General features: G+C 44.8%; 1 long non-coding RNA gene across 1 annotated transcript in view; it reads right to left on the reverse strand.

The window, feature by feature from the left end:
• LOC146962741 (uncharacterized) overlaps window positions 1–3135 on the reverse strand; it is a 7825-nt gene extending 4690 nt beyond the window's left edge. The window contains exon 1 of the long non-coding RNA XR_015035034.1: window positions 2346–3135. This is a non-coding gene — a long non-coding RNA (uncharacterized LOC146962741). The remainder of the gene's footprint in view (window positions 1–2345) is intronic.
• Between the last annotated feature and the right edge of the window lie 10222 nt (window positions 3136–13357).

Below are 13357 nucleotides of genomic sequence, written 5' to 3' on the forward strand. Positions count from 1 at the left end.
GAGTGCACGTTTGTGCGTGCATGTGTCCTGCATGTCTGGTTCAAGATGTGGTGTGCTGGACTTAATGCGCAGTATTTCGCATTTCCTTCGGTTTCAAGTTTTTTCTTTATTGCCCATATGAGAATTTGTTTACAAACCAGACACATAGACGAGATGATCGGGACAGATCTGCGATTGTTTTACATTTTTTCCTCTTTCGCAAAAAATCAGTGTATGACTCCTCAGTGATCTATCTTTTACAACGTAACTTTTTTTTTGCAGGGAGTCAGAGTACAGTATAAATTTCACTCAAACTGCAGCTTGCTACTGGTTTTATGTGAAAATATGTTCAAATTTATGAATTCCAAGATCTGACCGGGTTTGTTTTTATGGTTTTCCTGGGATAAAATATTCTCTAATACGGCCGATATTTTAAGATAACATGACATAAATATGTCTGAAAAATTAGAGAATCCAAGTCAGGGGGAAAATATTACACAATATATTTGATATTTTTCATAAGTGAATGTGACGATGCGTTATTTCCGAGTTAGAAAAAGCGGACGAAAGCGCCTTTCTCCATGTTTCCATAAAGGCCGTTTGGGTCGTTCGCAAATGGCAGCACAACTCGCCGAAAATACTCCCTATACCACCTGATATCGTTCCTACAGTGCGAGTTGAACAGAGTCAGGTGAAATACAGCAGAGAGGAAAGAAAGAGAAAAGAGAAGAGAGAAAAAGCAAAAACAACCACATCCTTGTGACTCTGCTGCAGTTTCTAACGCTGCACCTTGAACTGACTGGTGTCCAGCAGTGACGTGTTCCTTCTCCAAACCGTCTCTGACGTGTTAATTCAGAATTTCACCTGGCCGAGTGGGGCCCAGAAAGAGGTTTTTGGACACGGCAAAGGAGGGAAGCAGCATCAGGGTTTCCTGACGAGGTGACAGTAATGGCGGAGCTCGCGCCAGGCCCTGTGGTGCGAGAGTGGCGGATGAATAGGCCTGTCAAACGTAGGACGTAGGTGGGATGACTAGAGCTATCTGTGATGACTCACACTGCCTCCACTCCTACCTATCGGTCATGGTCGACTCTGATGTGCTGAGGTGTTCAACATGAAGCCACATCGAGAGGCTATGTAAGGGGGGGAAAAAGGACGATTTTCAATTAGCGCTTGTTTGAAAAATTGATTTATAGGCGATAATTAAAGCTGCCATGCTGCATGGCATTGATGAGGGGTGCGGAATATGGAGTTTTTTAATTATGTGGAAAATATGATATAATACGGCCAAAATTAGAGCTGGTATTCTTCCTCGAGGATGAAGCAGCTGTGATGCTAATGTTAATGAATATCTAACTTTTAAAAAATGATGTTAAAAAAAGCATACCGCCCTTCTCTGGGTTACAGCATACACCCCAAGTACAGTGTGGAAGGCTGACATGGCTTTGAATTTAATTCAGCCTTCAAATGGTACAGTCGAACTAAGGAGAGAAATGTCTACAGTTGAATGCCTTGAGGCGTTTTTCTTGTTTACGCATGTTAAGTAAAATGCAAAAAATGAAAACGCGTTTTATAGTGGAGCCATGTTAGTAAATCATAATATACGTAATGTCCGAAAAGGCCTGTTCGAGCTATATTAAAGCTACGAGAGGCCACGTGTCAGCATTGACCCATTTTCCAATGTTTAACCTTCTATTACAAACCCTAAACCTCGCACATATTCGCTTGATGAGGTTTTAATGGGAAAACTCAATATGAGATTCGTGATTAATAGTTTTCTGATAGCTGACCTGGAGAGAAAAGGAGAGAGAGACACAGAAAGAGACAGAGAGAGAGGGGGAGAGAGAGAGAGGGAGAGAGAGAGAGAGAGAGGGGGAGCGTTGTGGTGGGGCTCGGCCTTGTGTAGCAGGCCTTGTCTGGCCCTCGGCCCAACATTACAGCACTGGTCCCTCTCAGCTCCCTCCAAAACCGTCTCTCTTTCACACACACAAAAGGCCGACCTGGAGTGCAAAACTGCAGGTAGGAACGCACCGGAGGACAGATTACCTCGGTTTCCGTCTGAAATTCAAAGCCCGTGCCACGTTTTTCCCCCCCTGGTTTGACTATATTTAGTTAAGCCTCCTCTCTCTCTGGATAGTCATGTAGCCCTGAAGGAAACAACACCCAGACACAACGTTGAAACACACCGACGCCGAGATCGGGTCAAACCGAGCCGCTCTCCGCCGCTTTTTTTGTTTCGTCTTTGTGTGTCATCGTTTTTTTTTTGGTCAAAAAGAATACCTCTGCATGTGTGCATGCTTCACACACACACACACACACACACACACACTTACCTCCACACCCACACACACACATACTCTTTGACTTACCCACTGAGTCTTTGAGGCAGCTGGCACACACACACACCGCCACCACCGCCACAGCCATCAGCTATCCGGTGGGTAAAGCACAGAAATCTCCGCCGCTCATTGTTTCCCTGGATCCTTCGGTAGCTGCACACAGTATGTCCACATATCCTCTCTGTGGAGAAGGGCAGAGAAGGAGCTTGGATTCAGTCACACAGCTCTGCACTCCCTGCAAGGAGTAGGCGGGCACGCCAACGAGAGACCCATTCAGAGTCCCAGCAAGTGCCAGCCTCCCTGTCTGCCTCAACGCCTTGTCTATATGTCTGTCTGCCCATCTGTCTGCCCCTCTGTCTGGGTTTTACCCTGTCAATCTGGCCACCTCACCCCCCAAACCCCGTCTACTAAGCCTTGGGTAACCTGCCTAACCTCAGCTAACTGCTTTCTAATATTTACAAACTGGCTCCCCTCGCTCTCCTCTGTCTGCCACCTCCTAGTCTGAGACTGTCAGGGCCCGCCACAATGGGGAGGCCATGTGGGTTTCCCATGGAGTCGCGTGTTCCTCCCGTCTGGCAGTTAACAAGGCTTTGAATGAGGAATGTTAGCAAACAGAGCCGCTGAATGTCGGGTGAATGCTAAGCCAGGCAGCCAGTCAGATCGCAGCACTGGCCCAGGCATATGAATAATGCAGAAGACTCGACAGGGAGGAGAGGAGGCAAAGCTCCGCCTCCACTCTGCCCCTTCCCAACTCCACCCACCCCTCCTTCTTTTCCCCGCTCGAAACTCAAATGCCTTCACGGGAGCAAGACAGCAGAGAAAGAAGAGGAGGGAGGGAGGGAGAGGGAGGGAGAGAGGGAGGGAGGGAGGGAGGGGGAGAGAGAGAGGATTCAAGATCTCGGCTGCTACTCAGTCATGCAATAAAAAAAAGTCCTGCAAGAGGAGAATAGTTACACATGCACACACATGTAATTAGTACAAATCAGTTCTTGAAACATGCCACTTTTTCCCTGTCATTGGGAACTATCTCACTCTTTTTTTGGCTTTTTGTGTCTTTTGTTTGAAATTGGCACCTGTCCCAGAAAAAGCCCCGTTGCTGCTCCGCCCTCCTGCTCCCCTTTCACTGGAGACTGCCCACGAGAGAGAGGGAGAGAGAGAGAGGAAGAAAGAAAGAGAGAGAGAGGGGTGGGGGGGTGGGGGGGTGGGGGGTGGAAGGGAGCATGAGGAAGAGAGGGTGGGGCAGAAAACCCAAAAGAGGGAGAGGTTTAGAGATGGAAAGGGTGAGGAAGGTGGAGGGCAAAGCAGATAAGAGAACAGGAAAATACATGAGAAATCATCTGTTGAAATCAAGATACATGCACAGGTAACAGCCAGTCAAGCAGCTGTGCGAAAAAAAAGCAAACTGCTGTCTTCTTCCTCAGCGCCGGGGAGGACTCACGAGAAAAAAAAAAAGAGAGAGAGCGAGAGAGAGAGAGAGAGAGAAAAAAAGGAAGCATGGCGAGCAATCAAGAAACACGTGCTCAAAAAAAAAAGGCATTCGCACCACGGCAGGGCACCAACCAAAAACCACTGATTCTGCCCAGTCCAGGTTTAACTCTACTGACAACAAACCCCAAGAAGAAGCAAAAAACTGACCAAATGCAGGTGATCGGTGCCCGCGGAGCGAAGGAAACGGGGTTGTGGGGGAGTTGGGGGGGTCCCGAAAAACGTCTTCGCCAATGGCGCAGCAATGTCGAACCATGAGTAAAGCAAAGCCACTTGTTGCATGATATTGAGGAGCAGATCTTGCAGAGGAGCGAGAGCAGGCAGAGGGTTAAAATCCTGGGACTGGGAGTAGTAAAAAATCCCTCCCTCTTTTGGCACAGACGAGCTAAAGGGGAGGGCCCGCCTGTAGAAATAGCAGCAGAGCGTTTTTCCCCTCTTTTTTTTTTTTTTTTTTTTTTCAGAGCTGCAGCGTCCTAGTCTACCCTCTCGCATGTGGCCGGGACCCAGGGAGAGAGGAGGAGGAGGAGAGCGATGGATAGAAAAAGAAGCAAGAGCGGGGAAGGGAGGGGGCGAGAGAGGGAGGGAAGAAGCGCTGTGAGTGGAGGAGAAAGGGCTCAGCTGATGATGAAACAGGGACGTGTGGTGGAGTGCGTGCGCAACGACGCGTTTTCATCACCCGGACCCGGCGCGACGTGCGTGTGCATGAGGCGGGGTGGGGAGGGTGGTGGTGGTGGGTATAGGAGGAGGAGGAGGAGGGTGGGGAGGTGGTGGGGAGGGAGGGGGGGGGTGCACGGTGCACTTCTCCTGAGGAGGAGAGTCACAGCAAACACACATACTCACGAATGATTAAAGGATTCTGGGACAAACTTGCAACACCTCGCTTTGAGATTCATGTGGAAGATTAACGACGACCTCTCTTTATTTCAGAGCCGTTGCTGCCGGGGAGTTTGATATCAGATATCAGTTTGTCTTTGACCTACATGTCCTTTATCACTACACTTCCAGCCAGGAGGAGGAGGGGTGGTGGTGGTGTGGTGGTGTTGGTGGGGAAGTGAAAGCAACAGCGAGCGCCCGCTGAAGGCCTCGCAAAAACAGAAAGTTTGCCATCATCGCTGGCGAATATTTGTCTATATTTGATTGCCCTCTTCTATCTCCCGATGGCAGACGCGGTAATGAGTTGAAAGGCTACGTTGACTGTTTTGGCACGCAATCAAAGCCAGATAAAGCACCTGGGCACGACTGCCGGTGCCATGATTGCAACAGTGAAGTGCGCTGCGAAAAAAAAAAGAAAGAAAAAAAAGAAAGCCTTGTAATATTTACCGCAGTGCGCCCGCCGCCATGTGCCATTACTAGGCCAATCTTTTGCCTTTGCTGCAAAACTGCAGCGAAAAAGCCGGCGGTTCTCTGCGTGCGAATAAGGAGAGGAGAAATGTCGGGCAGTAACCGAACGATAAAATGGACTCTGCTGATGACTCTGCTCGTGTCCTGCACCCTCCTCCCCCCACCCTCCGCCTCCCCCACCCCTCTGGTGTCCAGCCTATTCTGTCTCCCACCCTTTCTTGTCCTTTCAGTAGCAGTGTTATAGCCTACAGTAATAAACAGCCCTGCTCTGAGCAGCTAGTGTTAATTTAAGGCTGCATGAGGAGGATCTTTTTTATGTTTTTGTGCCAGATACCACCCTGCTGTCTTCCTCTCTCTCTCTCTCTCTCCCTCTCTCTCATGCACACCTACCAACCTCTGCATCAGCCTGCTGAAGGTTATTCACACTCGTCCGGTTTCCACCCAACTTCTGTCCCCAAAAAACTTCCCCTCTGTGGCCAAAAATGCTGTAATGCCCTTTAGCTGTTTGCAACAGACTCCCCAATGGCAGAAAAAACAACAACAACAACACAAATAACAAAACAACAACAACGAAAACCAACTTCCTCTCTCTTTGGACTCCATTCCCCTCCCCTCCAGTCTTCTCTTTCCCAAAAGAAACCCAGAACTCAGCACAGGCAACATTTTTTCCCCTCCTCTCTCCCCAAAGTAGCAGCCGCACAAAAGAGAAGGGGAAAAAAGGAAAGAACTGTCCAAAAAACGACGGAGCTCACATCGTGGAGCACAGCTAGCTGCTCTTGATTTCAGTCTGTCTTTATTGCGCACACAGAGAATCCAAAAAGGGGAAATGCGCACTTTGAAAAAAATAAATAAATGTGAGGGGGAAAACCTCGTGTGCACTTCAGCGTTTTCTCATGCGTGTGTTTGTTCACTGTGGAGAAGTGGACGAAGAGCAGAGCGAATATGAGCGACTGAACAGCAAAACTAATATGGCCGCTCGGCTAGTTGCAGTGTCTCCTGCCTCCTTACTCGCAGTCTTGGATGCTGACAGAAAAGGCGTTACGCAGCTGCGTGTGCATGTGTGTGTGTGTGTGTGTGTTTCTACCTCAGAGGACAAACTCAGAAAGAGAGAGGGAGAGAGAGAGTGAGTACACTTGTCTTGCCCAACTCTCCTCAGCTCTCCACAGTCTCAAATGAAACTCAGCTTCCCTGTGTTGTGTGTCCTGCTGCACCATCCGCATATCAAAAAACACACAACGCACAAACACGGGGAAAAAAGTTACGCCCGTGAAAAACACAGCACGAGTGAGACAGGCACTCGGCTTGTTACGCAGCTTCTGTGCAACGTTATTAAGGTGTAAATTCACTCGTGTCCCTTGATGGGAAAAATGGATCGAGCACCAGTCATGACAGTGAAGCCCGTGACGTCACATCTCGCCACGTCTTTGAACCAATTGCGACGGGCGCGAGCATAAAAAAAACGCCACACAACAACTGCGGGCTGAATATAACCCAGACAATAGTGTAAACAAATGCATGTTTCATCAGCGATCTGAAGAGTCCCTTTAGTCTTCCTCCTCTATCTAAGACACTGTTTCTGCTAGTCAGTTGTTTACCATCTAACATGTGGCAGGAATTCAAAAAACTTGGCAGAGCCTGTTGCACCGTACGTCGTGGAGAGTTCACTTGAGGATACGGCTCTGGTTTTGGCTCAGCTGCCAACTTCTGACACTGTAACCCTCTGCACGGCCTCGCCCCTGCAGGAGCGGCCTGCGTAATGCTGCCATTGATGAAACTCCAATATTAACAACCTCATTTATGACACCTCCAAGAGTCCACAACCACAATTTTTTTTTTTTTTCATCAGCACCCTTCACCTCCTGATTAAAACCAAGCGCTGCTCTGCCTTACATTTATTGTCAGTGCAGAAAGTGCATTGTTGTGTTTCACATGTATGCGGGGTCATATTTTAACAGCTCTGCAAATGACAGCCGAAGCCCAGCAGGTAGAAGAGGAGAGGAGAGGCTGCAGTGGAGCAATTAGGTTTTATCACACAGTCCTTCAAGTCAGGGAGATGCATGGGGGAGGGGAATCCAATACAAAGCACCATCAAATAAACTTATCACAGTACAAGTGTCAGTGCGGCGCAGCTCATGATGCACAGTGGCAACATGCTTGTGAAAGTCTGAGTCAAAACGAGTTATACAAACACACACACACACACCACACGTAAACACACACACACACACACACACACACACACACACACACACACTGGAGCAAGCAACAGATATAGTCCTGGAAAATAATATGAGCCTCAAAATTGTTAATATAAGGAGGAAAAAATACACACAGTATAATATATTTTTAAAAAAGCTCCATGAATTATAATTAAATGACAAATGGTTGGGTTCGTTTTTAAGGGAATTGCAGCAGTTCAGCAGGCTAATAGTTTCTGTTTGAGGAAAAAATCATCACAATGAAGCGCAAAATAAATAGATGAATAAGAATGTATAATCAATTTCTGCACCAAAAATGCATTTTCTTAAATGTATGGCTTCTAGCTTTAAGTTAAGAGTGAAGAATATGCTGTTAAATAAGTAGAACCACCTGGGGCTGCCGGTAAAGAGAGATGTGACCCTGAGTGAAGCAGCTTTTTCTCTGAATACTTGACTTACTGCCTTTAAAACGCCAAAGTTGAAGTCTTCCTTACAAGCCGGCCACACTTCTTTTGTGGTAATAACTCACACGTATATTATGTGTTGTGTCTGAAGCCTATAAATTACAGCTATCTATACATTCACACTCTGGTGAACACACACACACACACACTTCCTCCTCTTCTTGGTGACCGGAGCGGCGGGCCGGCGGGGCCGGCGCTGTCTACGAGGTGGTCTGCTGAGGGGCCCCTCAGCAGCACGCGCCTCAACAACTTCTCTATTACAGCCGTGACCCCTAGGGTCAGTCTCTGAAGGGTTGTGAACAAAGGCCACGACCCCGGGGTCAGAAGTGTAACGCTGGGGGCAGGCGGGGGCCCCACAGCAAAGGGAGCGTGCTGTTTGCTTTGAAAGGTAAGGATCACTAACACAGAGGCCTAATAAGGATTAAGGGGCCATCCCCTTTGGGATGTCACTCTGGGGCCTCATACATGAGTCTCTATTAACCTCCGTGACCCCCAGCGGCCATTATGGGGCTACGGGTCACAGTCGCTCCGGCAGCAGAGCTGTAAAAACTAACATTGCATGCCGTCTCTAACACGCGTGCTGCTGATTACATGGACAAATTGTTTTAAGTAGTTAACGGCTTGTCAAACAGGACACAGTGCTCCTTTAGAGGGCTTTGGCCTGTCAGGGCAGCAGGAGTTACAACATTTCACTCTGTGAGGAAGGTGCTTTAAGGTAAAAAGCAAAGTGATCAGCCTTCAGGTCAGCTGTCTCAGTCATAAAACAAAAGCCTAACAGGTCTTTGAGAAAAATCAAATATCTGTCTGTAAAGCACTTGAAAGGTATAGAATTATTTTTATTCACTTTGATAAAAAAAAGCCAGAGAGAGTTTGGTGAAACTTCGATAAAAGCAGGTGAGCAAGGAGCAGGAGACAGAATCACAAAATGGAGGACAGGAGGAGACAACATGGCAGCCTAAATGATGCAGTCACTCACACACACACAGCTCAGAATTTGCCAAATCGCGGCAAAAACGGTGCAAAAGATCTCGATATATGAACCAATATTATTTTTAACAAAGGCCAGACAAACATCCTACAACAACGGCGCTGTAGGAGATGAAGATATGAATTCCTTCAGTCACTCTGGGACCAACAGATAGAGAGGTTAACCCTCCGCAGCCCGATAGGGACACATGCAGACATCCTGCACCTTTTCTACTCGCTTTGCATTCTTTATATCATTGTTCATGATTTTTTCTTTTGGATATTAGATATTAGGCATTAAAAAAAAGTTTTCCAGTTGTTTTAAAGTTTAGAACAAGTACGAAATGAAATCATTTGATGCCAGAGTGACAAAATGAGTCTGAAGTATTTTGTCTCTTTTCTTTCTTCATATAATTGAAATATGTCAAACATAATAATAACGATCAAAACAAAGCCAAATGTACGCATCATTATTATACATATATGCATAAATATTAATCTTGACATTCATATAACAGTGTAATTTACACGCAGTAAAAATAAAACTCACATTGTGAATAAATGTAAATGTAAAGCGAGTTTGTATAATCAGTGGAGTGGAGTAAAAACGAAGACAAATTCAGTCAGGGATCAAAATGATTTTTTCCCCCCCTTGCTCTTTATATATTTAAAAACTCATTGAATTTATGAAATCATTTAAAAAGTGACTTGAAAGAATATAGGACTTTGTTTAAAACAAAAAGCAGGATAATTCAATTCTAAATTTTAATGTAACCTAATAAGATAAAACAAAATAGAATTTTTACCCCCCTCTTCTTTGTCTTCTTTTTTTTATTTTTTTAAAAGGACCCCTGAAAAAAAAAAACCCAACTTTTATTTTGAAAAGATTCTGTATATTTCAGGAACAAACTGATGATATCTTTGTTTTTCCTACATCCCACCGGACACATTTTCATCATCAATTTAATTTTGTCCTTTTTTCATGAACTGAGCTCTCGAGAGGAAAATGACAAAGTTTAAACGCAGTGCCCTCCTTTTTTTTTTACTCAAAACTTTATCGAGATATTAAAAAAACACTGATATTTAAAAGAACATTATTATTATTGCTCAAAAACATTTTTATAAAGTATCTAAGATTCAGATGCAGTTGAAAACAAGAAGAGACTTTTCCCTCTCAGCTCCTGCAGTCAGGTGTAGTGAGGGAGCTGATATTCAGGCTGTCACATGCTCCTCTGAAACTTTAAAACCCTTCAAATAAGTAAAATAATAAAAATATATTGCAACTGATTAGAAAATAACTGATCACCTATGTGTATAAAATCATCTCATTTTCAGACATTTAACACATTTTGAATGAGGAATTAGAAAATCCTCCTTTTCATATCCAGCTATTATTCCTGCAAATTGCCTGGATCTTATGAAAAGGTGTGGTTTTTCATTATTTCAAATTAAAGTGTGAAAAGAAATAAATACATGTGTACATTTTCTTTAGTCTGCAAAAAATATTTTTATAACTTTTATTATGTGAATACACAGGAGGGTAAATCAGCTTGCTGAAATCTAAATAAACAGGAGGTAGAAGCCCTGCAAGGTCAGAAAAACATTCTCAAGTGTTTTCCGACCACAGTTCGCACTTATCAAGGGCACAAACTGAGCTCTTTGATTTAAAATGTATTTCTTTGATAATCATTAAGCCACTCACCTCTGAAAACCGAGCTTCTCTGTGTGGAGGGAGCCCATTCGGCAGCAGAGCAGAGCAGAGCAAAGGTTGGAAGAGAGGAGAGACAAAATGGACCTGCGCTCTCCACAGACAAGTACACTACACCGTTTTTAAAAAGAGCCAAACAAACAATAAATCCCAAACAAGCGAGCAATATGACAACTTCACAAGTCGTCCCTTTTTTTTTCGAGCTCTTCTCTCATTAAAGGAAGGGCAGTGCTTTGGGAGAATTACTGTCCTACTTTCAGTTAACTGTGCGACTCCCCTCTCTAGGTCATTTTGCAACTGTCAGGTTTATTAGAAAAGTTTGGTTTCTAATTTAGCTAACAGAATACACTGTCCATCTCGAGGACATTAAAAAAATGTAATTACCGGGATGTTTATCGAGGGAACAAAGGAGCGCCATTCTCATCTTTGGCAAAAAGGGCTTTTTTCCCTGTAATTTGTGATAACTGTGTGAAGCATGACAAAATTCAATTTATAGCTAAATTAATGCTGCGATCCCTGCTACCTTGGTCTTATTCAAGCTCGCGGTAAATAAGCTTTGATTGTGAGGCATCGAAATATTCCTGCAATGCTCAATGACACAGGAAAAAAGCTCTGAATTGGGAGTCAAGTGCTCTCAAGGCTGCAACATTATAGGTCTAACGTGTCATTTCTGAAAACACCACTCTGGAATAACTTGTTTTTAACAATACACAAAAAACAAAGGTAAATTACAAACTGTAGATGGTCAAAAAATAAATTTGAAAAACATTTTCGGATGCATTTTTTTTGATATTTGAAACTTACCCCTTCTTCTCCACTCCTCCTGCCTCACACACACACATACACCTCTAATGATTTCTAGTTACTAATGCTCACATTTCAGGGGTCCATCCCACATTAATAAATCATTATATTTCAGCTCTTATCAAACATCAGCTTACATACAGGTCTGTGGTATTCTCAGGGAGTGGTACCACCTCTTAAAGGTTTCGGACCTGCTGTTGGTTCTAGTTTAATGCCACGTCACAGATGAACTGCAGCCTGGATGGGCCTGCGTGACCTAGCTCAGCCCAGACAGGAGCCATTCGCACCCCAGCCCCCATCGGGACCGTACACCCACATTTCATACGAGGACGGTGGTGGTGGTGTTGGAGAAAAGGGGGTTAGAGGGGGAGGTTATTTCCAAGTTTTATTTTAACTGCAGCATCCCTGTCCTCCCTGTGATTTACCCTCTGTTCTCCTCTTATTTCCAAAAAAACTCAGACACTTGTCTGTCTGAGTGACAGCACGCTCGTCTCAGTCGCCCCTATCCAGTTCAGCTGACTAAGGGTTCAGGAACGCTTCAAACAGACTGTTTGTTTGATTTCATATCTAGCATGAGTGTACACACACACATGCTTCCGACTTCACACGCACACGCAAACACACGTCTGGAGTTGTCTGGGTTACACAATCGTGGGGGCACATGAGTTTGTCCTCATGAAACCAATAGGATCTATTTATCTGAGCACGAAATCCACACGTTACGTTTCAGAATTAAGATGATAATTTGTATAATTTCTTATTGCTGGTTTACAAAAAAAAAAATCCCAGACAGAGAATGAGAGGTTTTGTGTGTGTGTCGGTGTATGTGTGTGTGAGTGACTTAATGATCTACTCAAGGACATCCATGTAGCACGCTGAAATTGAAAAATGAAGAGTGCTAATAGGTCGGAGCATCTCCTAACTGCCGCAGCCGTCGAGTCTTGATGCAAGTGATTTATCTTTAATTGGATTTTGACAGAGGGGTCTCCCAGTGGGAGGCAGCGGACTCATTTCTCAACTGTCCCCCACAACTTTGCTTATTTGTCTGTACGTTTCGCACAAAGTTGGCCCAACAGTAAACAGGAAATGCATTTAAAGCTTAAATGTGAAAACCAACCTAAATCTGACCTGCATTATTATTGTTCTGTAAATCCAGACAGAAAATATCCATCTGCATATTTTTTTTTACATATATTTCATGTGAAAACAGTCAACACTTAAAAAAAAAAGTTCTTTGCTGTTTTCCTATTCATGTCTGACCTCGATATTAACCCCAGATGAACCCCTGATCCAATTCTTCAGACAATGTATAGCATTCACTTTCTCTGAGTTTTGCCAGGATATGAACACATTTGTCGGATTATTTTAAACTGTTTATAAACATTACACTAAAACTCTGATGTTTGCATCATACTTCTTCTTTTTAACTATTTTTGGGGGAGTTTTGCTAAGTGAAATGTTCCCAAAAATACAAAACACATGAATTACTATTAAACCCCTGGCTCTTTTCCTAAAAGTATTAACTCACTGTGGTGTCTGCTGCAGTGTGTAGTCTAGTGAGAGGGGAAAGGAGACGCTGGCTCTCAGGGGTTAAGATGCTAGCAGTCATGTGCCTGTCGGCTGCAACAAAAGCCTGCCTATGTAGGGTGCATACAGATGGAGCGAGCTCCTTTGTGTGCAGCGTTTCACACGTCGCAGCCTCGGAGCTGCCAGGTCTGGCTCTCTGGGCCTGGCTACAGGCCTAGCTAGCAGCTTGTAGCACCTGACGCTGGGCTCTCACTTCGCTTTTCTTTGCTTGATACCCCGAGTGCAGCAAGTTTTGAAAGATAATGGAACAGAAGTCCAAATAGTGGGTCACAGCTCAGCTCAACACAAACAATTGCAACAAAATACAGCAGAGCAGAGCACAGCACAGCACTGTGGCCAGGCGGGCCCAGATCAGCATGACAGGAGCAATTGTAAGCATGGCTCCCACTCAGGTCTGCCACTAAATGTTTGATTTCCCCCTCCTCTGCTGTCTGTCAAACACCCCGGTAAAATACTGTGCAGGACGACTTGCAATGTGCCGATACGAAC

The sequence above is a fragment of the Trachurus japonicus genome, chromosome 23, assembly GCF_045865225.1.
Source record: "Trachurus japonicus isolate A0001 chromosome 23, Traja_1.0".
Lineage (NCBI taxonomy): Eukaryota > Metazoa > Chordata > Actinopteri > Carangiformes > Carangidae > Trachurus > Trachurus japonicus.